The following is a 25,016-nucleotide window of genomic DNA, read 5'->3' on the forward strand; positions in this document are numbered from 1 at the left end:
TATAATTCCCGGGGCTGGGATTATGGCCCAGCGGTAGAGCGCTCACCTAGCATGGGCAGGACCCGGATTTCATTCTCAACACCACATAAAAATAAAGGCTTTGTATTGTGTCCATCTACACATAAAAAATAAATATTTTTAAAAAATATATAATTCCCTGTTCAAAATTCCCTGGTCTCTACACCTTCAGAGATAAAATGTACATTCTTTCAATTAGATATCTGGTCATTGTGAATTTGGCCCCTGCTTAATCATTAAGTTTTATTAACAGAGTTTCTTTTTCCTTCCTTTCAAGTTCTAACCACATATGTTTCCTGAATGCAATAGGTTTTCTTCTGTATGCCTTTCCACATGCTGTTGTTCTCTGGTATAGTTCTAACCACATATGTTTCCTGAATGCAATAGGTTTTCTTCTGTATGCCTTTCCACATGCTGTTGTTCTCTGGTATGCACTCCTTCTACATTTACTATACTTGACAAAATACCATACTCATTCCTTAAGTCTCTTCAAGTGCCATTTCCAGTGGCATGTTATAAAACAGGTCTCAGAGTGGGCTGGATGCTAACCACTCAGTTCTGCTACAATGTTGGTTTTGAAAACTCCAAGTTGTTTCAATGTGCAGGTTACTTTGGGGAACAATATGACAATAATACAAATCCCATTTGCTCATGTGTCATTAGATACTAGTTTAATGCAGAAAACTACACCCAACTGAGAGGAATATACAGCACATACACACACCCCAAACACTTCCTAGCTACCTCAGTTCACCTGTGTGTTATCAGTCACACCCATTCACATCTGGTGTTAACTCTCTATCCGATTTCTGACAACCTTCTACCATTTCACAGAAACCACAAGAGAAAATTTTCCCATGTCTACTTCCACAAGCCAACTTCAGATCTTTATCAATGTGAAATACCATATTTGCTGTAATACTCATTTTTCTTAACCATTTTAACATGTAAAACTAAGCTATCATTTTTATTAGGTTGCTATTTTTTTTAAAGTGTAAGTTACGTCTCAATCCCAGTTTTCCTTTTATTTAGTGACTTTTAGGAATGCAAATGTTCCATTATAGCAGAACTGACTATATGCACATTTGTGGGTTTCTGTGGTGTATACACCACCAGTTGATTTCAAACTACAAACAGCTTAGCTCTGTGGGTCAGACCTGGTTCCAACATGCCACATCCACAGTACTGTGAACTTACCTTCATCATAGCAATCATTTCTTTTGCATAATAAACTGTTTTCCTGTTTATTCCAATAGATAGTAAGATTCTTGAGGGCAGGGCCCTTGTCTTAGTCTTCTACAGCTGTTAAAACAAAAATACCAAAAACTGGGTGGCTTGTATACAATAGAAATTTATTTTTCACAGTCTTGAGGCTGGAAGTCTAAAATGAAAGCACCAGCAGATTTGGTGTCTGGGAAGGCCCGCTTTCTGATTCCACAGATGGCCATTTTCTAATGGAAACCTCACATAGTGAAAGAACTCGAATTTCACTGGCCTCTTATAAAGGCACTAATCCCACTTATGCCGGTTCCATCCTCATGACATAATCACCTCCCAAAGGCTCTACTTCCTAATACAGCTACACTGGGGATTAGATTTCAACACGTGAATTAGGGGAAAGATATAATAACATTAATTAGGGGAAGATATAATAATATTCAGTATTCAGCAGTCCTTTTTTCCATAACACTGCTATTCCTTGACTAGTATTAAGCAGACAGGAGGTCTGTTGCTAATGCAGAAACCATGGGGTAATGGACTTGAAATCTAACACAAATATTAATAGACTATAATCCATAATCTATAATGTAAAATTAATATTTGATTTCCCCAATCCCATCATTAGTAAAAGATCTAGGAACTGAACACAAGTGTTTCTGACCCCAAAGTTTATAACAAGAGAAACAATACATCATAACTAACCCACACATCCTCATATACCTACTAATCTAATCCACTAACCTACATACACCTCATGGTCTATGTGATTAATTTAAAAACAGACTCTTATGATAAGACTGACATTTTTGTCCTGAATGGCAAATTTACATAAATAACTTATAAGCATATGTAAATTAATCTTGTGTGCAAAAAAGAAATTATATAGAATAAGATCCATCTTCCAATTATTCAACCCAATCTTAATCTGAAAGTTAGCCTAAAATCTAACAAAAAATACTAACATCCTGAAATTTAAAATACAGGACAATTTATAGCATTGTAATGATCAGAGACTAAGTGATTTACTGGCCAAAAACTACATCAAAGTTTAATTTCCTTATATATGTACATTCAACAATTTTAAGTTGTGGTGTTTATAATTTATTTAACGTCTCAGGTAAAAAAGAAAAGTGTGAATTTCAATCTATGTGTTAGTGATCTTGGCAATAAATTAGATCTGAGCATATTAGCATGTTTGAAAAATGGGAAAAAGCAATTTTACCTTCTATTAAAGTTTTGCTAAGAATTTAAGCCATACTGAGTGATTGTGAAGTTATTCGACATTGAGGAGTAATTCTTAAATTCAGTATGTATAGGGTATCAGAGGGCTTTTCAAAACAAATTACTAGACCCCATTCCCTGAATTTAATTTAGTAGATTTGAGGTAGGGCTAAAGACTGTGCCAACAGTCATGAAGCAAACAGAATGTTTCAGAAAAGAAACAGAAGCTATGAAACACAGCAGTCACTCCTTATCTAAAGGGATACATTCTAAGAATTGCAGGTGATATTTGTGGTAGTATTAAATCCCATATACATGCACTGAGAAACTGATAAGTCAATCCAATAAAAGACAGCTACTTGTCTAATTGACCAATTTGTTCATGGGTCAATTAATGAATGAATGAATTAGTCATTCGATCATTAATTTACTAATGAATGAATATTAACACAAGATTCCATCACACTACTCAGTTTTAACTCAAGTTAAAATTTATGAATTGTTTATTTCTGGAATTTTCAAGTTAGTATTTTCAGACTATGGTTGACCATGAGTAACTGAAACCATGGAGAAGGGAGACTTCTATAAAACCAAATGGAAATTTTAGAACTGAAAAACAGAATAACTAAAATTAATCATTGGATAGGCTTAGTAAGTACAGTTGATATGACAAAAGAGTCAGTGAACTTGAAGACAGACTGATAAAAATTATCTAGTCTGGGGGAAAAAAATGAACAGAGACTCAAGAACCTTTGAGATATCAAAAGGTCTAATCAGTACTCTGAAAAGAAAGTAAAAGAATGCAATGGAGAAAAGTATCTGAGCAAAGAGTGACTGAAAAAAACAAACCTGGTAAAAGCACAAGTATATAAGATCCTAGAAACTCAGAAAAATCAAACAGAAGAAAACTATGCCTAGGCACACTATAGTCCAAATAGTGGCGGGGGTGGGGCCGGGGGGGGGGGGGAGAAGGGTGATGAATTGCTTATAGGAGAATAGCAATCTGAATGATTAAACTTCTCACTGGAAACCATGGAGTCCAGAAGGAAATAGCACATTTTTAAAGGGCTCCAAGAAAAGAACTAACAATTTAAAATTTCTATACCCAATGAAAATTTCCTTTAGGATTGAAAATGAAATAAAAATACTCTCAGGTAAAGGTAAAACGAAAAGGATTTATTGCCAACATATCTGATCTAGAAGAATTACTCAAGGACAATGGGAAATGATATAAAGAGAAAACTAGACCATCAATAATGAAGAAAGAATAAAAAAGGTAGCCATCTTAGTAATATAATAAATTATTCAAACATGTTTGCCAGTTGAAAGCAAAAACTATGTAATTGTCTAATATGGCTTTCCATGTGTGTATGTTATAAATAAGATAATACACTTAAGAGAGGAGGTAAAGAAATATACAGTGTTAAAATTTCTGCATCCCACATAAATGAAAAAATACTTATTCTAAACATGTATATGACCTTTAGAGCAATTACACAAACTAATGGGTACTCTTACACTATGATGAGATACAATTTTTAAAAACCCACAACAGATAAAAAATAATGGAATATTAAAAACTTGAAATAATCTAAAAGGAGGCAGTAAGGGGATTAAGGAGGAGCAGAAAAAGAAAGAAAGAAAGCAAACAACAACAACAAAAATTAAACATGTGACTACATGTATTAAATGTAAATTATCTACAAACAACAAGATAAAGCCAGAGTAGTGGGCACACCTACAATCCCTGTGACTTGGGAAGCTTAAACAAGAGAATTCCAAGTTCAAGGCCTGCCTCAGCAACTTAGTGAGACACTGTCCCAAAATAAAAAATAAAAAGGGCTGGGGGCATAGCTCAGTAGTAAAGCAATTGCTAGCATGCACGAAGCCCTAGGTTCAATTCCTAGCACCACACACAAAATAAAACAAGACACCGAAGATTAGATTTTCTTTAAAAAGGATGACTGGATTCTATGCTACCTATAAGAAATTCATGTCAAATATGATGAAAAGGTAGATGGGGGGAAAAACAATGCATAGAAATCTATTCAAAAGTGGGTTGAGGTTGTGGTTCAGAGCTGGAGTGCTCACTTGGGCATGCATGAGGCACTGGGTTCAATCCTGAGCACCACATAAAATAAAGATATTATGTCCACCTATAACTAAAAAATAAATATAAGAAAAAAAAGTTGGAGTGGCTATGCTCTTATCAGAGTAAATTTCAAAGCAAAGAAAATAAGCAGGCATAAAAAAGACCCAAAACATTATGATAAGATCAGGGCCAATTTACTACAAATAACATAATCCTCAAGGTATTAACAGAACAAACAATTGACAGAACTTCAGAATCAGGGGTGTCTACAATGATAGTTGGAGAATTCAATGCTGTCTCTGTCTCTCAGTAATCTAAGTAACAAAAAATGTAGTACACACACACAAAAAATTAACAAGAATATAAAACTTAACACTACAACCAACTGGATCTAACTGACAATTATAGAACATTCCACCTAACAGCAGCTAAGTATTTTCTGTTTTCAAGTACACCAAACATTCACCATTATGAACATATCTTTAAGGTCATAAAACAAATTTTAACAAATTTAATAAAAGAACTAAAGTAACATAGTATATGTTCTCTGACTGCAGTGAATCTACCCTAAAAATCAATAACAGAAAAACCTCTAAAAATTTGTAAATTAAACAATGAATGAACTTCTAAGTAATCCACACAGGACAAAGAGGAAGTGTCAAGGCCAATTAGAAAATAAAAAAATGTCAACATTTATTTGATGGAGTTCAGCAATGCTCAGAAAAAGTTTATAGTTAATATATTAAATGCTTATATTGACAAAAAAAAATTCTCAAAACTATTACGTTAGTGTCCACTTCAAAAAGCTAGAAGAAACGAAGAGTAAAATAATCCCAAATCAAGTAGAAGGAAGGACATTCCTACAGTTAACCTCAAACTTAATCATAAAAAAGTGAATGCTTTCCTCTGTAATTGCAAACAAATCAATGATATTTACTTCTGTCACTTGTATTCAATACTATATTTGAAATCCTAACTAATGAGAAAAAGTGTATGGGAAGGAAGCACACAGACTTGAAAGAAAAAAGTGGCTACATTTACAGAAATATTTGTCTATGTAGAAATCCCAGAGAACTTCCCCAGCACCCCCTGCCAAAAAAACAAACAAACAAACAAAAAAACACCACTGAGAACTGAGTAAGGTTTCAAGGTTTAGGATACAGGTAAATACTAAAGTCAATCCTATTTTTATAATCTGACAATGAACAATTAGAAACTGAAATTTTAAAATACCATTTATAATGGCTCTAAAAAACTGATATACTAAGATATAAATCTAACAAAACATTTAAAAGAGCTATATGCTGAAAACTACAACACTATAAAAGAAATCAAAGATGTAAATAAATATACATCACATTTGAAAATTTGAAGACTCAACATAAAGATGTCTATTTTTCCTATTTGATCTATAGATGTAATAGGATTCCAATCAACCCCTAACCCCAGGTATATCTCATAGATACAAACTAATTCTAAAAAGCTAAAACAAAGAAACTGAAATAGTCAAACAATTTTGAATAAAATTAAAAGAATTACACTATGTGATTTTAAAACTTACTAAAAAGCTACATCAATTAAGACAGTATAGTATTGCGGAAGGGACAGATACATAAATTAATGAAACAAAATAGTCAAGAAAGAGACCCACTAAAATATGGCCAATTATTTTTCAAACAAGTGCAAAGACAATTCAATGGAGAAAGGATAATATTTATTAAATGAAGTGTTGTAAAACCTGAGCACTCATATGCAAAAACATGTGAATTTCAACGTAAAATTAAAACATATGAACCTCAACATAAACTTCACAAACCTCATATAAAAATTAACTTCAAACAGATTATAGATGTAAATGTAAAATGTTAACCTATAAAACTTTTAGAACCTATGGATAAAATCATCGCAACAGAGTTATGAAGATTACTTTTAAGCATGACACAAAAATACCATCCATAAAAGAAAAAAAAACAAATTCAATTTCATCAAATTAAAAATTTTTTGTTCTGTCAAAGACACTGTCAAGAGAAAGAAGAACAAACTACAAACTGGGAGAAACTACTGACAAATGGCATATTCGACACATAATTTGTATCCTGAACATGTAAAGAATGCTCAAAACTCAACAGCAAGAAAATACAAAATGAGCAAAAGATTTGAATAGAGTCCATTCACCAAGCAGGACAGATGAAAGGCAGCTGACTGCATGAACAGTTTAACACTGTTAGCCATCTAATTTGGGAAATGCTAATTAAGCCAAAATAAATTAAAAACACATAAAATTTAAAAATACTTAAAATGTTGGTAAAGATGCTGAGCAACAAGAATGCTTCTAGGTTCTAGTGGGGACACAAAATGGGACAATCACTCTTGAAAACAATTTGCAATTTCTTATGTCAAACATATGACTTAACAATCCCAACCCTTAATATTTATCCTAGAAAAACAAAAACTTATGTTCACACAAAAACTTGTACATAAATCCTTATAACAGTTCTATTCATAATCACCCCAAACTGGCAATACTACAAATATCTTTCAACAGGTGAACAGACAACATGTAGTACAGCCATACAATGGAATACTATTATGATAAACAGAATTAATCATTCATATAAGCAACAATCTGGATAAATTTCAAAGTCATGCTAAGTAAAAGCAATCAGTCTTAAAAGGTAACAAACATACTGAGTGCTTCAATTTGTAAGAAACCAGTGGTTATCCAGAGTTACAGCAGGAAAGCCAGGGGCTAGGAATGTGGTACAAGAGAGTACCAGGTAGTTTTTTGGGGAAACACAATGATTCTTTATCTTGACTGTGATGGTGATTTTATGAATTTATGTACCAGTTAAAGTTTATAAAGCAATATACTAAATAATCAATTTTACTAATGTTAATTTTTAAATTTTAAAAGTACATAACATAAATTACCTTAGACTTTCTAATTCCTTACAAATTAAGTCTTAAAATTAAATGTTTTGAGTATGTGTGCATCAAAAAATGGGAAAATGAAGATGCAGCACAGTAGACTAAAATTTTTAAAAGTAATTTGAGACTTAGAAACAACTAATTTCTACCTTAGGTTGAAAAAAACCCATGTGGTAAGAGGCTTGGTCCTTAATTTGGTGTTAATGGAATATGAGGCCTAGTGGGAAGTTTTAAAGCAGTGAGGGCCTGTCATTGAAAGAGACTGAAGGACCTGATCTCTTTCTTTGTTTTGTTCCCTGCCATGAAGCAAACAGGCTGCCCCACAACTATATGCTACCATAGGCATATAGGATAAAGCAATAGGAATAATTGGTCATAGACTAAAACCTCCAAAACTGTAGCCAAAATAAACCTTTCCTCTTTTAAAGTTGACAAGCTTAGATATTTTGTTACAGTAACTGAAAGCTGACTAATACAATGTCTCAACCAATAGCAGAGGTTATTAACATCTAATATCAAAAAAATATTTAAAGGACAGCACATAAACGATAATTTGAGACAATACAAACATGATATACACAAATATAAATTTGAATGAATATTTCACATTCATACTATATATTAATTGGGTCATTGGAATAGAAATAAAAATATTGTTCATTATCATTAATACGTGCTTTTTTTTCTGACAGCAGTTTCAGATTTATACTAATTTATCCATAAATTCTCTCACCTAATTCCCTTTTTTTTTTTTTTTTTTTTTTTTTTTTGAGAAAAAGGGAAAAGGTTTATTGCTTTACTAGCAAAGGAGAAACACAGGGGACTCCTGTGCCAAAGGCTGTGATTCTGTCCATCAGCAGGAACAGGGGGCTTTTAAAGAGGTGACTCAAAACTACATTTCACTAGTTCTCTGTTGGAATTGTAATTCACTTGTTAATCTGGGAGACAGTCATTTCTGAGATTTTCTGGTGCCATCCCCAAAGTCTGGGTTACTTCCTTCCTATGGTGGGTGTGTACTCAGGAACAGATAATTCTGCCTAGGATGGGGAAGAAAGGTAATCCTGTTTCCCTTGAGATTAGGCAGGGCTGGAGAGATTAAGGAGGATCAGGGAGAAAGAAGAGAAAGAAATGTCCATTTTAAAAATAATTACAGGCTGGGGTTGTGGCTTAGTGATAGAGCACTTGCATAGCAAGTGTGAGGCACTGGGTTCAACTCTCAGCATCACATATAAATGAATAAAATAAAAATAAAGCTCCATCAACATCTAAAAATTATTTTAAAAAATAACAATTTGCATTGGCAGGGCAGCAAGGGGAATATTCAAAGCATAAAGTGGACTACCATTACATTTCCCCACTATCAGTTTCTACAGAAAAAATGGGCAATGATATCTCCAAACTGCTTCCCATTGAAAGGGGGAGATGTTGGGAGAAGTAATCTAAAACCCTTGTTCTCTATCGGGTGGGGCGTGGACAGTTAAGGGCATTCAACAATACAGGCATCCAGATGTCCAACAGTGACAGATGGCAGGTGACTGGACAAGTCACACATTGGGCAGGGATCATGCTAAGACAACAATAACAACAGCAAAGCACTACTTTTTTTTTGTAAATAATTAGCACAAAAACAATTAGTATTTCAGCCAGTCTCTGAAAACTTTGAGAACAGTAACTCATAATCTTATCAGTGAAAAACAGATCAAGTTCATCACTATAGGAAGTTAGGAAGATTTGTAGTTTATGAAATCAGACTCAAATTAACTAAGGACAAATTTGTGACTCTTGTGATCATTATTATTAGGCACTCTCACACAAGAACCCCTCATTTATAGCCTCCAGCTTTACTTACTTTTGGTAGGGCTGACACAAAAGTGTATACCTTAAGTTCCACTTAAATAAACCATTGTTTTTCCTTTTAAATGTCTATGTATGACTGTTCTCAGGGTATACGCTCCTGCCAGAAGTTTAAGACAAAGTTGGTCAATTCTTAAGAGTCCTATCTATTCTTAAGAATCAGCTGAGATTCCTCAGAGATGACTCTTGGGGACAAAGTTTCCTGGCTCCTTTAACTCTCCTCTACCAGTGATGCCACCTGCCAGGATGGATTCACTTAATTCCTCTTGACACCCAAAACATGCACTTCTGAAGAACGCCGACTAGGATCAAGTAAAACTGACCACAGTTGCACCACTTTGCAAACCAATCTAAGAAGGCATTAAATATTTCTTTTTTCCCTAAGTAAATAAACCCACAGCAAATCAGTACATTAAAAGTTAGTAGCTCCTCTTAGATTGTGATTTAAAACACACACACACACACACACACACACACACACACACACCAATGAGATCACTAAGCCATTTATTTAAATAAGTGACCTACCATATTGTCCCTAACTTTCCCTAATTCTTAACATGTTAAATGTCAGTTTACTGTAGGAGCACTAGGTTCTTTGAATTAACAACAATGCCTATGTAACTTAATCTCAAATCTCCCAAAGATGTGAGCCTTAAGTAACAAAATCTGGCTTTCTCTATTTATGTTTTCTATTATGTTAAAATGTGAAATTGGATACAAATAAAAAAAACTGTCAGAAATATTTACCCACTAATCAACAAGTTAATTATTGAATGTTTAAAATATTTCATGCCTTAAAAGTCATCTAAAAGAGAAACCAAAATGATCCTGGCCTACTGGCCCTCAAAGACTCAGCTAAGGAGGTAACACAGACCTGTAAGATAATTAAATACCAAATTGTATATAATAAAGTAATATACAGTACAACTAGCAAATAGCATCTAAATAGATGTCAAAACATTTCTTAATAAACCAATGTCTCTTTTAAACAGATCTCTTCCAAATGAAAAGAAATTCACCTGAAGCAGGGAGGTAATTGGGATAAGACTGAAGTCCAGAGACATGTCCCAGCTCTGCCATTAACAAACTCCTAGACGAGTTCAAATGTTCTATAGTGCCCAGTAGACATGACATGACACCTGACCCAAAAAGGACATCTGTTATTTCATCTCTGACTTGAATTTGACTAAACAAGAAAGGAGGGGCAGGCAGGGGCTCCATCCTGGAGGGACTCACTCAGGATGTTTGCACCTTGGGACAGCAGTCTTGCTACTTAAATTCAATACTACCTTCTCACAGAGATGCAAAAGAAAAGATGCTGACACTCAAAAGGAAAAGTTGGCTATTCTCCTTGTTTGCTCCAGAGATAAACACTTACATCAATGGCCTCCCTGACCTGGGCCCAACTGCACTGGCACCTCACAGTCCCAAGGACCCCCTAGGATGTATCAGCTATCTGGCTTAATTTCACTCTGGTTCTATCTCTATAATCCCAGAGAATTGGACCAGATCCCTTACAATATCATAATCTACAAATATAATGAATTTAAAAACACTAACCATAGAACAAAAAACTAACAAATTTGTCAGTTATAAGTAAAAACAGCTTATTAACATAACATTGTTATCTGAACATATACTTCTTTGTTTTACAAGAAACATCCAGTTGTTTTAGAAATGCCAAATTAGAAAAGCAAGCACAACTAAATTCCTTAAAATAAAGATTCTTACTAAATATATCAGTAAAACATAATATATGTAAAAATTCATCATAATTCTTAACTAGATTGAGTAAAAATTTCTACTCCAAACAATGATACTCTTGTAAATCAAGTGACATTAGTGCCTCTGTAATACCAAAACAGTTGAGTTCCCAGAAACATCTGCAGGGAACAAGGAAAGATCAAGTACACTTTCTTAAATTCTAGACTTCAAATCTAGAAGTAGAAGAAATCAAATAATCTGAACAATGAAGAGGATATCTGCTAGGCACTGTACCAGTCATTTTACATGGATTGTTTTATTTAATTCTCAACAATTCTATAAGGTAGATAGTTATTACTACTTTAATAATTAAAAACTTGAGGCTCAACAGGTTAAATACTTTGTCTACAACTTCAGAACCCTTCACAAAGCCTAACAATAAAGTAGAATAACAAATCACTGTCTCAAGCTTTCAGAAAAGCATCAGTAAGCTCTGATCAGTGGACCCAATCACTCAAAAATCTTTTTGGGAGATAGTCTTACAATAAAGATGTATGCCACCAGACTATCATGGCTTGTTTAATCTTAGTATAAATTTTAAAAGCTTTTTATATTAGTCTCTGTTTTTTATATTAGTCTTCTCTGAGTTTGCTTAGACTGAAGTACATCTCCCACACCCAAATGAGTTCTGGGTCTACATTTGCTAAGGAACAGTCTAAAGAGTTTATATTAAAGTAATTCTCAGAATCGATGAATGGTGTATGAATGGTGCCTCTATGGAGTTAACTTATTTGTTCATTACTTTCTTCTCTGTATTTCTTTCTTTTGGGGGAGTGTGGGGGATGACCAGGGATTGAACTCAAGGGCACTTGACCACTAAAGCCACATTCTCAGCCCTATTTCATATTTTATTTAGGGACAGGATCTCACTGAGTTGTTTAACACCCACTGATTTGCTTAGTGCCTTTTTTTTTTTTTTTTTGCTGAGACTGGCTTTGAACTCCCAATCCTCCTGTCTCAGCCTCTCGAGCTACTGAGATTACAGGCTTGTGCTATAACTGCTCTTCTCTGGATTTCTAACAGGTTCTATATACAGCAAAGTATTTGAAGCTTCCTGCAGAGTACTAGGTTCATATGCTTAAGATGAAAGGGATAGCCACCAAATAAGGTATACTATTTAGAATAATACAGACTTTGACTTTTGTTCTTTCTTTAACATAAGGACATAAACACCTGCAATGAGGGGATTACAAATAGTGGCCAAGAAAGCAAGACCAAAACTTCTTCAAAACAGCTCTTGGGGGGGGGGGGGGCGATATTATACTTCTTCAAGTGCATAATGATGTGTCTGATGGAAATTCAATATTACAGTATGAGACATGAGAAATTGTTTTAATTTGAGAAACATTTAGGATACATATTAAATGTGTAAGAATAAATGTCTCATTAAAACTAAAAAAAAAGTTGAAGCTAAACTATCTGCAAAAGTGGAAAAAAGGCATCAAGATAATAAAAAACTAAGTTCACTTAAATTCTTTCCTTATCCTCCCAAACATTAATTTTATAAGAATTTAAATATTAAAAGTATGTTCTTTGGATGATTATGAACACAGTATATGCTTATTATGGAAAAAGTAAAAAAATATTAAATAGTACAAGATGATTTAAAAAAATCTATTCAAAGTTTACATCTTACTTTTAAAAGTAAATGTTTCCTTTTAAGGATTTCAAAAGTATCAACCTATTTTTTACATTAGTGAAAACTTTATTCTACCATTAAATATCCTAATACTCATAATTTTTTAATCTCCTGACAATTATTATAATCAGTACACTAAACAAAAATTTTAAGGAATATCATTTGTAATTGTTTAATGGTATGGTTATACTGCCACAGCATAATTTTAATCATTTAAGATTAAATTTCTAATTTTTTAACATTATAAGTGCCATCGTGATGAATAAATAACACACGTATACATTTGTGTGCATCTTTTATTTCCTTAGAATCAATTCCTGAAAATGCAATTTTGGGGCAAAGAGTATAAAAATTTTAAAGGATTCTGAATACTGCCAAATTGCCATTTAGAAAGTTGTACCAGTATATGCCAACACTTGACCCTTTTTATGTGAGAGATCTATTGGAGCATGCAGTTAATGACATAATGACTTTAACCTTTTAGACTTTTTCCGAAAACTTATTTCTTAAGCTTAGAGGAAGATCTTTTAGGAAGTGATAGCTCTTTCAGTAATTAAATATTTATCTGTGGTTGAGCAATTTTTCCCAGATTGTTTCTGTTTAACAATTTACCTTCGTTAATTAAACTTAAGTATTTTTAATAAAAAGAATACAAGTTTCTCTTTTTAAAGTTTTAAATAAAATTACTCTTCTATGTAGATATTTTCAATTAAAAAAAATCTGAAATGATGTCAAATAGCTATCATAAACTCTTGTGTTTTAGAATATTTAGTTATTTTTCCTTTTTCAAAAGATTTTTTTCCTCCTTTGTACCTCTCTATATTGACTGAAAATCAAAAGATGCTATATTTTAAAAATCAAGTCATACCCTAAAAAGCACAAAATACCAAAACTATACCATTTTTATGAAGAAAAGCTAAAATTTCTGTATTTCCATTTCAGGTTATGATGCAGTAAGTGATGCTGGGCTAAACCTGCTACTACAAACAACAATAAATGTGGGCAGTTCAGATGGTCCCCAATTTATGATGGTTCAACTTATGACTTTTTTGACAGTGGTGTGAAAAATAATGTTTCACATTCATTAAAATCAATACTTTGACTTGATCTTTTCCTAAGCAAGGAAAATGTAGTAGGATACCCTGTTGATGCTGGACAGAAGCAGAGAGCCACAACCTCAAGGGTGAACAACCAACACTCCACAGTGTACTATCATATTCAATAGGTGAAATGTATTATATGCATTTTTGACAACCATATTTTCAATTTACAACGAGTTTACATTGGTATGTAACTTCATTAAGGCAAAAGACTTTGACTTCTGGTCATAAGGCAATAATTGTCCTCCCATTACAAGCAAGCAGAAAATTAGACAAAATACCAAATAATAGTTTTAAGACATTAGATAAGAGGCAGTGTGAAAACGTAATTCCTTCCTGAAAGAAGGAAAATAAATGAAGCAATTCTATGATTTTCCAGCTTTCTGCCTGGAACCACAAGGAAGGAAGGGAGGAAAGGAGAGAGACAAGGAGAAAGGCAGGGAGGGCCAAAAAGAATCTGACTGAGTTGAGGAGCCAGAAAAGACTTTGTAGCACACTAAAGCAGCAAGAATCCACAGGGCAGAGTACCACAAAGGAAAAAGCTACAGAGAAAACGTTTCAAAAATCTGCAAAAGAGACCTTCTTGAGTCTCTAGCCACATACCTATCTGTGTAGGTATGCTGTGTAACTCCACAAGACTAGACAGAGAAAAATGCTCAAGAAAATAACAAATACTGGGAAGATCTCATTCAAGAACTCACAGAGTTCAAATACTGTTGGGATCACTCAGTCCCTACCAGGTAGGGCAAATAAAGCCTGACCAATACATGGGGGCAATCAAAGGAGATGCAAGAAAGGACATCGTGATCATCAACTAGTCCTAAACTAAAGTTTAGTTCTTGTAGAACTGCCCAAGACAAACAAAAATCCTTAAAACCAAAAACCCTTAAACAAAATTTGAAAATCAAGTTGATTGCCCGCCAGAACAAAACAGTAATAAAGAAAGATCAACCCACCTGAAAAAAAAAAGACATCATAAATCCATGAAAATTAATAAAATATAAGAAAAAGCAATTATAACCTATAATCAGGACCCAGATATGGCAGGACCCACTACATAATCCAAAGCAGTTCACAACTTTAAAATAAGTTATCACTATAAAGCATCTGGAAGGAAACACAAGACTATTTTCACAACTGTGGGTTAATTCAGGACCCAGAAAATACTAACATAAATTATGAAAATAATAACATAAAAATAACATAAAAATGGTTAAAATGAATACACAGATTTTAATTACAGAAGAGTTCAAAGACTCAAAAACATCAACATAATGAGCAACAACAAAAAGTCTCAACAGAATGGAAACTGTACATATAAAAAAGGAACCACACAATTCTAGAAGTGAAAAGAATATCTAACATAAAAAATTAACTTTGACAGGCATTACAGCAAATTAGACAAAGGAAAAGTTTAAAAAAAAATCAATGTACTTGAGAGGGCAACAGAAATTTTCTAAACTGAATGAAAGAGAAAGAGACTGCAAGAAAAATGGACAGAATCTCAGTTACCTATGAGTGGCTGCTCACATGTGGGACTAGAGTCTGAAGAGCAAAAAAAGATACTTGGAAAATAAAAAATTTGAAGACAAGGATTTCACAAATTTGATTAAAATAATACACCCACAAAAAGTACATTACATTGCTCAAGAAATTAAACAGATACACTCTGTTAATGGATTGAAAAAATTACTGCTAAAATGTCATTTCTCTCCAATTTCATAGTCAGTGCACCTCTATTAAAAATTTCAGTAGGTTTTTTTGTAGATGTTGATAAGCTGATTCCAAAATTTATATGAAAATGCACAGTATCTAGAAAAGCCTAAACAATCCTGAGGGCGGAAAAAAAAATAACAAAATTGGAGGGTTTACATTACTCTATTTCAGGACAAATAAAACTATGTTAATCAAGACAATGGCATGTTGGTATGAAGACAGAAAAACTGACAAACTGAAACAAACCAAACACAGTATAGAACCAACCCAATTATTTTGTCAACTGATCTTTGACTAAAGCAACTATTGGGAAAGGAAAGCCTTTTGAATAAATTTTTCTGAAATAACTAGCTATCTACATGGAGGAAAACATTTAACTACAACTAATACTTCAGCCTCACTACACAATCCAAGACAGTTCATAGACCTAAGAATAAAAGTTATCACTGTAAAGCATGTGGAAAGAAACAGACTATCTTCACAACTGTGGGGGAACTCAGGACCCAGAAAACACTTGCATAAAATAGGACTTCATCAAACTCAAAATTTTGCTTATTCATAGACACACACACACACACACACACACACACACACACACACACACAGGATTTAGATAAAAATTAAGTAATCAGTGCTGTATACATTATGAACTATATATAAAGTTGTCATTTAAGTGCTAAATTGCTATTTAAGTTACATTACCACTTCTGTTCAGTTTAATTCTACTTATATACTAGAAGGAGTTCCAATTCCAACCTTGGTCTTCAATCATCTAACTACTATTAATTTCTTATTAATTCCAATTCAAACTGCTAGTTCAGATCTTGAATGACCCTCAAGGCACAGGTATCAAAAGGCTTGGTCCCTATGGCACTACTGGGAAGTGGTAGAAATTTTTAAGAGATGGGACCTTCTGTGGCGGTCCTTCGGTCACTGAGGGTATGACCTCAAGGGAGACTGTGGGACATTAATCTATTCCTCTCTTCTTTGCTTCGTGGTCATAAGTAGTTTTGTTATGCCACATGCTCCTGCCATTATATACTACCTCACTCACTACAGGCCCAAAGCACCAACAAATCACAGGCTGAAACCTCTAAAACTGTGCTCCAGGAAAAACCCTCTCTTTACAAGCTGGTTATCTCAGATATTTTATTATAGTGATGAAAAGCTAACATAGCCTTCAATCATATAAATAATTTCTTATTAATCCCAACTTAAAACTATGCATTTTAGATATGGAATTTTGCTCACCAGTTCCTTTGCTTTTTTTCCTTAATATTCTTTCTTGGTACTGTTTCCCCCACATCTTAAAAGTATCTTCCTACTTTTTTCACTGTGCAGTCTTATCTTTCTGCCTCTTTTAAGTGCTCAATCACCTACATTAGATTTTTTTCCCCACATTCCTCTCAGCACTTAAAAAAATCTTACCCTTAACAGATGAAACTGAAACTGGACATCTCATTTTAATGACTCACCAACTCCATCCCCTGGCTTATAGAGAACTTTTAGGGGAGAACTGCATGCCGCAGTCTGGCTGGGCACAAATCACGAGCCACTCAAGCAGGAACAAACTTTATTGCCCAAACTCCACCAGCACTCCACGCACACTCCCTGGAAACTCTCTCAGCTCTCCCCAGGGCTCCGGGCCTACCCTCCCGGATCCTCAAGAACTCAACGGGAACTCCAAAGTAGCGGGTGCCCAAGGCAGCAAGAGCTGCCCTATTGCCAGACAGTAAAGGTCTATATACAATTGAATACACAGCTTAGCATCATCATCTCAAAGGCTTGCTGGCATCACCTCTCAACCACTTCCTTCTGGCAAAATGTCATGCGTCATCCCGACTGGGCTGTGGCCCTCAACAGCTGCAGAGTTACAACAATCTGTAGTTCTTCCTCTCATACTATCTTTACTTTTCCTTCTTCGAGTTGCCAGGGTCCTACGCTCTAAAGTGCTGGAAGGATAGGAAGGAAAGAGGCAAACAACAACAACAACAAAAAAAACACCTGGTGGGTTAAGGATGCTCTGGAATAGATTTTAAAGATGATGAAAAAGACTCTTGAGTTTCAGCCTCTGTTCAGACTACCTTTACAGCCCAAGAAAGCAAATAGGAATTCTAAAAAGAAACTGCAGTGAGGAATAAGGAGCTATATTTTCTGAGCAGCCCCTGTACTATAACTGCATAGCTACTCAGGCCACCGAGGAAGGAAAACTCCAATACACTGTTTCTCAGACACTAAACTATTTCTGGTTCTGATGCATATTTTACATTTTTTTTTGTAAGGCTACATGATAGATAATAGGTAAATACTTTCAAATGTTTACATTCTTGAAGTAAGTGCAAGAAATGCAAGTTACTTTTTGTTATGAATGTATTATAGTGTAGAAAGTTTGGTTATTATTTGTACAATTTTGTGATTTTCAACTATAAATATATAAATTCCAAATCATATATAGAAAACTGACCACATTCCTGATATAAACCTATACATTCAATGATATCTTGGTCATACTGTTACTTATCTAAAAAGCACCATCACTCGTCAGAATGTAAATTCAGTACTCCTCTTCTGACAAATTTGTCCATCTTATCCTACTGCCAAATGAGGGACCATAGGCTCATCCTCAACTTCTATAACCTCCAATACTAACAAAGTCTGGAGACTTAAATATCCTAAGTTTTTCTGAAGTAAGAGGTTGTTTCTATCTGCACTATAAATTTCTTAATTCAAATCATCATATAATCTCTTTCCTGAAATATGGCAGAGCCTTAAATGGCATCCTTCATTGAGATCTACCTATCAGAAGCCAGAGAGAATTTGCCTCATTCACTCGGCCTGTGATATGTATTCTTTGTTCAATAATTATTTGGTGAGTAAATGGCCCCAATATCTTTTCCTCCAGCCCATTTTCTTTATTATGCTTATGATTACTTTTCTAAAACACAAAACTGTTTGTGTCATTTCCCCACCTACAAAACGAAATAAAAATCCAAACTCCTAGTATGGCATAAAAGACTCTTCACATTTGTTTCCATTCTACCCTGGTCCTAATATGATTTCCTAATTTTCTTTTGCACTCACTTAGAAAGATCAAACTTCACTCTTCTCTTTAAACACACTATGCCCTTTCATTTTTAATAACCCAGAATACATAGTAACTCAGTCCAGTTTATTTATTTTTATGAGCACCCTACTATTTAAAGTCATTAACTAACCTGTACAGAAGTAATGAGTGACGAAACAATCAGATAATACAGCCAACTCTCAATTAGCCCATACTCCTGGCCTTATTAACATGGTCAATGTAGCCTAAATGGAAAAGCGAATAACATGTTTAAACTACCTGCTAAATTTCTTCCTTAACAGTATATTGTTATAATTCTTTAGTTACAAACGTTTTAAATACAGCAGACACAAAGCAAACTATTTTCTTCACATCTTTTTTCCTTTCATCTTTAATATCACTTCTGCTGTTTCTACTCTTTTTCTTTCCTGCCACCAGTTTTCACTGCATTCTCATTGTCTATCCTTTACAAGAACAAAAGGATTTCTTTATCACTCTCATTTGAACAGCATTTAAAATTTACAAAGAATTTTCATACATACCTACTCACTTGGTTTTACAAACTAATTTTCTGGGATTCCAAAATATGCTGCTCTACTCTCTACCTACAACTCTAACTCCATCACTTGCCCGTCTCTCAAGACATGGCTCAAGCATTTCTCTACTCCAAGAACAAGAATGTTATGCCTGTATTCTAATGTTTTTCACTTCATTGTTTTATACCAGTAGAAGAACCCAGGTCTCTAGACTACTACCCTGATGACTTTTTCTACTAAACAATATTTTCCTTGCTAATTAATGTTATCTTTATTAATGATTATTAATAATCCAGCATTTTGTAAGTCAGGGGGAGAAATGTCTTATGGGTAGCCAGAAATTACATGCCAATTACAACGGGGTAAAACTACACCAAAATATCCCCATCTTTCATTTAAAAGGAAAAATTTAAAGAATGTCTCTAAATCCTCTCCAAGTATTTAGACACTATCCTTTTGGTAACTGACATCCAAAGCTAAACACAGCAAGGAGTTAAGGAGCACTTCAGAAGTCCTAAATTAAAACTATCAGAAGTTTTAAGAGATGCCTACTAACATCCTGGGAGATATTCAGGATTAACAATCAAAAGCCTAGAGCCCTAGTCCCTAATCTACCACATAACTGCTGACTTGGGAAAGTCACGTATTTTCCCTGAGTCAAATTTCCTCTTCTATAAAATGTAATAAGCCACCTACCTTTCAGAATTATTAAGAGAATTAAATGAAAAGACTATAAATCACTTAGCCTGGAACATAATAATTAAAAATGGTAATCCTCTTTATAATTATTTTTATGTATGTACAACATCATTTGTGCTTTCAGACCCATGCCCAACCACCCTCAACAGATTCTTGGACTTTGTGGCTCAGCGACAACTACAATAAATGCCTTCAAGGTAGTTATCTACAAATTTTCTGGATCACCTTCCTGGGTCACAACTCAGGTCCTATAAATATAATTTGGAATATCTCCTCCTAAATACATTATCTTGTTCTGTGTCACTCATCAATGGATGCTCCTGTAGCTTCTCCTTGTTGGCTTGGCTTTTAACTACCTGGAATAGCACATGGTGTCAGCTACAAATCTGGCAATTTTCACTGCCAGTGTGTCTTTTAAATCATTTTTTAAACATTAATAAAACTGGTCCTAGCATTGATCACCTGAAGGATAATGAGGTTAGACTGCTATCTTATGTAAATAGCCAAAATCAAAGACTAAATAAATAACCAAATAAATCAGCTCCCCATTTGGCTACACACATACTTTAACCTTAAGAAAGTACCTGGACTTCTCCTAACAGGTTATATTTAATGTTTAGTGAGTTAATTCTTTAGCTTTAGAATCTACAGTCATCTCTTGCTATCAGAGGGGAATTGGACACTCTCCACTCCTAGGATATCAAACACTGCAGATGCTCAGGTCCTTTATTAAAATGGCATAGTATATGCAAACATAACCTAAGCACATCCTCTATAATACCTAATAAAATATAGTTGTTATATGGTACTATTTATGAAACAATGACAAAAAGGGTCTATACATGTTCAGTACAGATAGATGTAACTTTCCAAATATTTCCTTTGGCAGTACTGGAGATTTAAATCAGGGTGCTACCACTGAGCTACATTTCCAGCCCTTTTTATTTTTTTATTCTGGGCAAGGGTCTCACTAAGTTTCTGAGGCTGGCCTTGAACTTGGTCCTCCTGCCTCAGCCTCCTGTGTAGGGGGAATTATAGGCACACTGCTACCATGCAAGGCCCCAAATATTTTTGATGTGAGGTTGGTGGAATACACAGATGAAGAACCTGTACATAAAGAGGGCTGACAGTACATGTACTGGATAAATAGGGGTTTGGGGTTTCTTGGGGGTAGGTGTCAAAAAGCCATGGGATGGGGCAATGCATAGTTAATAACAGATTGGCTTGTGCAGATAAAGCCTCTCAGGTAGTTTGAGCTACCCTTAAAAGAAAAGGTTAGGGCCTGTGGCAATCTCTGTCAGTAAGAGGTACAGACCTCTAATCTCTTTTCCTGTGATATGATCTTTCCTAGATTCTCCTTCAGCAGATAAGGAGACCTCAGAGAAGGTAAGCCATAGTTTACTAGTGCATATTTCCTTTCTAGATGTAAATTTTCTTTTACAAAGAACAGCTCTTCAAAACTATTTCGGTGTTTGCAGTTTCTCTAAATAACCTCTCAAAATATGCCAGATATATATGTTAGGAGTGGCATATTTTGATTTCCACAGTGTTGAACATCATATAAAACGCTGTGGATATATTCTCACTATACTATATTTCTTTTCTTTTCTTTTCTTTTCTTTTTTTTTTTAGAGAGAGAGAGAGAGAAATTTTTTAATGTTTATTTTTTAGTTTTCGGCGGACACAACATCTTTGTTTGTATGTGGTGCTGAGGATTGAACCCGGACTGCACGCATGCCAGGTGAGCCACATCCCCAGCCCTATACTATATTTCTTAACAGTATCATTACAGCCTCTCTAAAATCATTATGTAGAATTTTTCACCTATATGTAAAGGCAAGCAATTAATTTCCATTTAAACTGCTTAGATGCAAATTTATTCAACATTAACATGAGTCAATAATCCAGCTTAATTACCCTTTCAAGATTATTTTGCTCTAATCAGATACAAAACACCTTTTCCTTCCTTAAAAGTAGAATAGTTGGGACTGAGGCTGTGGCTCAGTGGTAGAGCACTTGCCTAGCATAGGTGAGGCAGTGGATTCAATTCTCAGTACCACATGAAAATAAGTAAATAAAATAAATGTCTATCAACAACAAAAATTTTAAAAAAGGAATAGTTGGCTAATGTAGGTGAAGAATTACACTGCATCAGGTGAATACTTCATATTTTTCCCTCTTTCATTCTCTAGGACCGCACCAAAGCTAAAAATGTAATCCACATGGTCTACATATACTCGGTCCATGTACCCTGAATAACTAATCACAATGCCTAACACTAACCTAATGAGAAAATGAATAGGGGTTATATTTTAATATGACATGGTATTTCTGATTTATTCTACACTCATATTTAACTAAATAATGTATTCACATAATTAAAATATGTCACAGGCCTGAAGAAAGTATCTGCATGTCTTGGTTCTTCAAAATCTCTAAATGCATGCCATGAATCCAATAAGTATCCAATAAATCATGATAATCTCTAATTCTTATAATAATTAATCAAAATAACATCAGGAGCTGGTCATTTTGCAGTGGAAGAAAAATATGACCATATAAACCATTTATTTATTTATTTACTTAGCAGTACTAAGGACCAAATCCAGGATCTCATCCATGTGAGGCAAGTGCTGTACCACTGAGCTACATGCCTAAAGACTTTTGAAAGCTTCATGTAACTCTTAGCTCTGTTAGCATCACCTAGGACTAAAGTGATCCATATACTTATCATCTTAAGTACCACCAATGGGATGGCTGCTTGACATCCAGAACAACAAACAGTATGACTCTACTATTAGCATAACAAAGTTACTTTGGGGCTATAACTTATTTTCTGATTTTCATCCCTCGAGTATAAAATGAACTCAGTTTGATGAAATTCCAAAAATAAGGGAAATTAAAAGAAAGTGAAAGAGCTGGGGTTGTGGCTCAGTGATTGAACACTCTCCTAGCATGCGCGTGAGGCACTGGGTTCGATTCTCAGCACCACATATAAATAAGTAAAAGGTTCATCACAAAATAATATTTTTTAAAAAGTGAAATACATTTAAAAATTAGCAGAAATTAATGTTCAAAAAGCCATTAAAAATTAAGCATGTGTGTAACAGATAATAAGATACATGTTGAGACAGGAGGCAAAGATGTTATCAGAAGGAAAAAGCTGCAAAAATGAATGAAAATCGAAGAGGACCACAAATGGAAGAAGAGTGCTATAATAGCAATAGAAGAAACTGAGAAGGCAGAACTGAAGAAATCCACCATCTTAGGTGACACACAATTAAAGAATTCTGAGATAGCTAATGACTCCAACTGTCACCATCAGAAACATCTGCTAAACCACAAGGTTCTTTAAATTAGTTGGACTTGGGTTACATCAAAGTAAAAAGAACTATGTTATAAAACTGGAATTACACAAATTGTATCATTTAAACCTAAAAATTTAATGACTAAAGCAATCAAAACATTCACTTAAAACAAGATTCAATGATTTTTTTTTCCCATGGTTCCACTGGCAGAAAAGGTGCAATCACTCACTAACAGACCTTATAAATTCCTGACTTCCTTACTTAAGCTTATCTAGCAGGCCTCTAAAACTGACTGCATTTTAACTAGAACACCTGCAAATCAACAATTAACATTTTCACTCTAGATTAATGAAAATGCAGCAAGGTCTCCCAATGACATTGTAGAAAAGAATGACATTCCCCCTTCCACAGTTTGATATTTAAGTCTATAAAATAAACTGATAATAGATTGGCATTATAAGAAATGGCATACAAAATTATTTATGTGCAATAATATAATTATTAGGGCACCATACAAAACGTGACACTCAAAAAAGGGCCTGAGCTGGGGGTATAGCTTAATGGTAGAGCACTTGGCTTGCATGCACAGGCCCTGGATTCAATCCCTAGCACCACAAACATTTTTAAAAGAAGCCTGATGGTTGAAGTTCAAATAGTATTCTCAGCAGAAAGGAACAGGAGCCTGGGAGCCTGGGGGATGTCAAAAAAGAAGGGGCAATAATAACAACAGGTTATCTCAGGGTAAAGAGAAGAAATGCACTGGGAACAAAGATGTTGCCCCATACACATAAAGTATCTCAGGTAATAGCCTCAAAATAATATGTAACATTCTGTGGAAACACTGGGGTCTTAGAGGGAAGTGGGGAGTCTTATGATCTTTCCTAAACCCAGATAATAAAGCCTTACAGAAAGCCTGTTTGCAGAGCTGTTTATTTCACTAATGTGGGTTTCCTCTACAGATGCAACTCTCCCCCACAAAGGGACAGCTTTTCAGAGCTATTCCTGTATCTCTAGCCACTCGGAATAGCCATCTGGAAATATGCCAAAGAAGCACACTTTGGTGGCATATTTTAATCTCACACAGTATTCAGAAAAAAAAAAAGACACATTAACTCTAACTTGATATGCAGCTCTAATTAAGGTTCAAGGTAAGCAGAGGAAGGAGAAGGACAATAACAAAAAACCAAGAGAACATCATTTGCACTAAGTGCCCCTTAAGGCAGACAATTATTGACCATGTATTTACATGGGAATTTTTTTGTAGCCTGAAAGTGACTGAGATAACACCAAGGAAACAAATGAACATACAATGCCTACTTATACCTAATGAACCACAGAAAGTAATGTCTAGTATTTACTGTGCCCTTACTATTGCTAGGTATAATTAATCTTCACTACTATGCTATGAGGCAGGTACTTTCAATAACCACACTTTACATATGATGAAACCTAGGCACACAGTAGTTAACTCACTTGTCTGAGAGTCATGTTAAGTGGCTGAGAAACAAATCCTTTCTCTATAATATGATAAAAATTATGCTTTCATAACTATCTATAATTCTACTACTGTTCTCCATAAAATTTAACATAACAAAACCTCACACTACGAATAATAATTTTCATATAATTCACTTTAAAAATATGAAAGCCTTTGAATTCTAAAATTTTAAGCAATTAGTTTTAGCATAAAAATTTTACACTGCTAGACTACTCTGAGATGTTCATCTAATATTTTAATCTACATGATAGTTTATCTCTTTCCAATGAGAAAACTATCAGCATTCCCACCAACAATGCAGCAAATTGTTTTAAAATTCAGAATAAAAAGCTCATCCAACTTTACATCATTTCAC

At 34.4% G+C, this 25,016-nt stretch overlaps 1 protein-coding gene across 7 annotated transcripts in view; it reads right to left on the reverse strand.

Moving 5' to 3' along the window:
* Socs5 (suppressor of cytokine signaling 5) overlaps positions 1–25,016 on the reverse strand; it is a 57,009-nt gene that overhangs the window by 29,146 nt on the left and 2,847 nt on the right. For 2 of the 7 annotated variants that reach the window (XM_021725835.3, XM_078029256.1), the window contains exon 2: positions 1,216–1,320. The exons of the other annotated variants lie outside the window; for them this stretch is intronic. The gene's annotated coding sequence lies outside the window, so the exon portion shown is untranslated. The remainder of the gene's footprint in view (positions 1–1,215; positions 1,321–25,016) is intronic. 7 annotated transcript variants of the gene reach the window in all.

Source organism: Ictidomys tridecemlineatus, chromosome 12, assembly GCF_052094955.1.
Source record: "Ictidomys tridecemlineatus isolate mIctTri1 chromosome 12, mIctTri1.hap1, whole genome shotgun sequence".
Classification (NCBI taxonomy): domain Eukaryota; kingdom Metazoa; phylum Chordata; class Mammalia; order Rodentia; family Sciuridae; genus Ictidomys; species Ictidomys tridecemlineatus.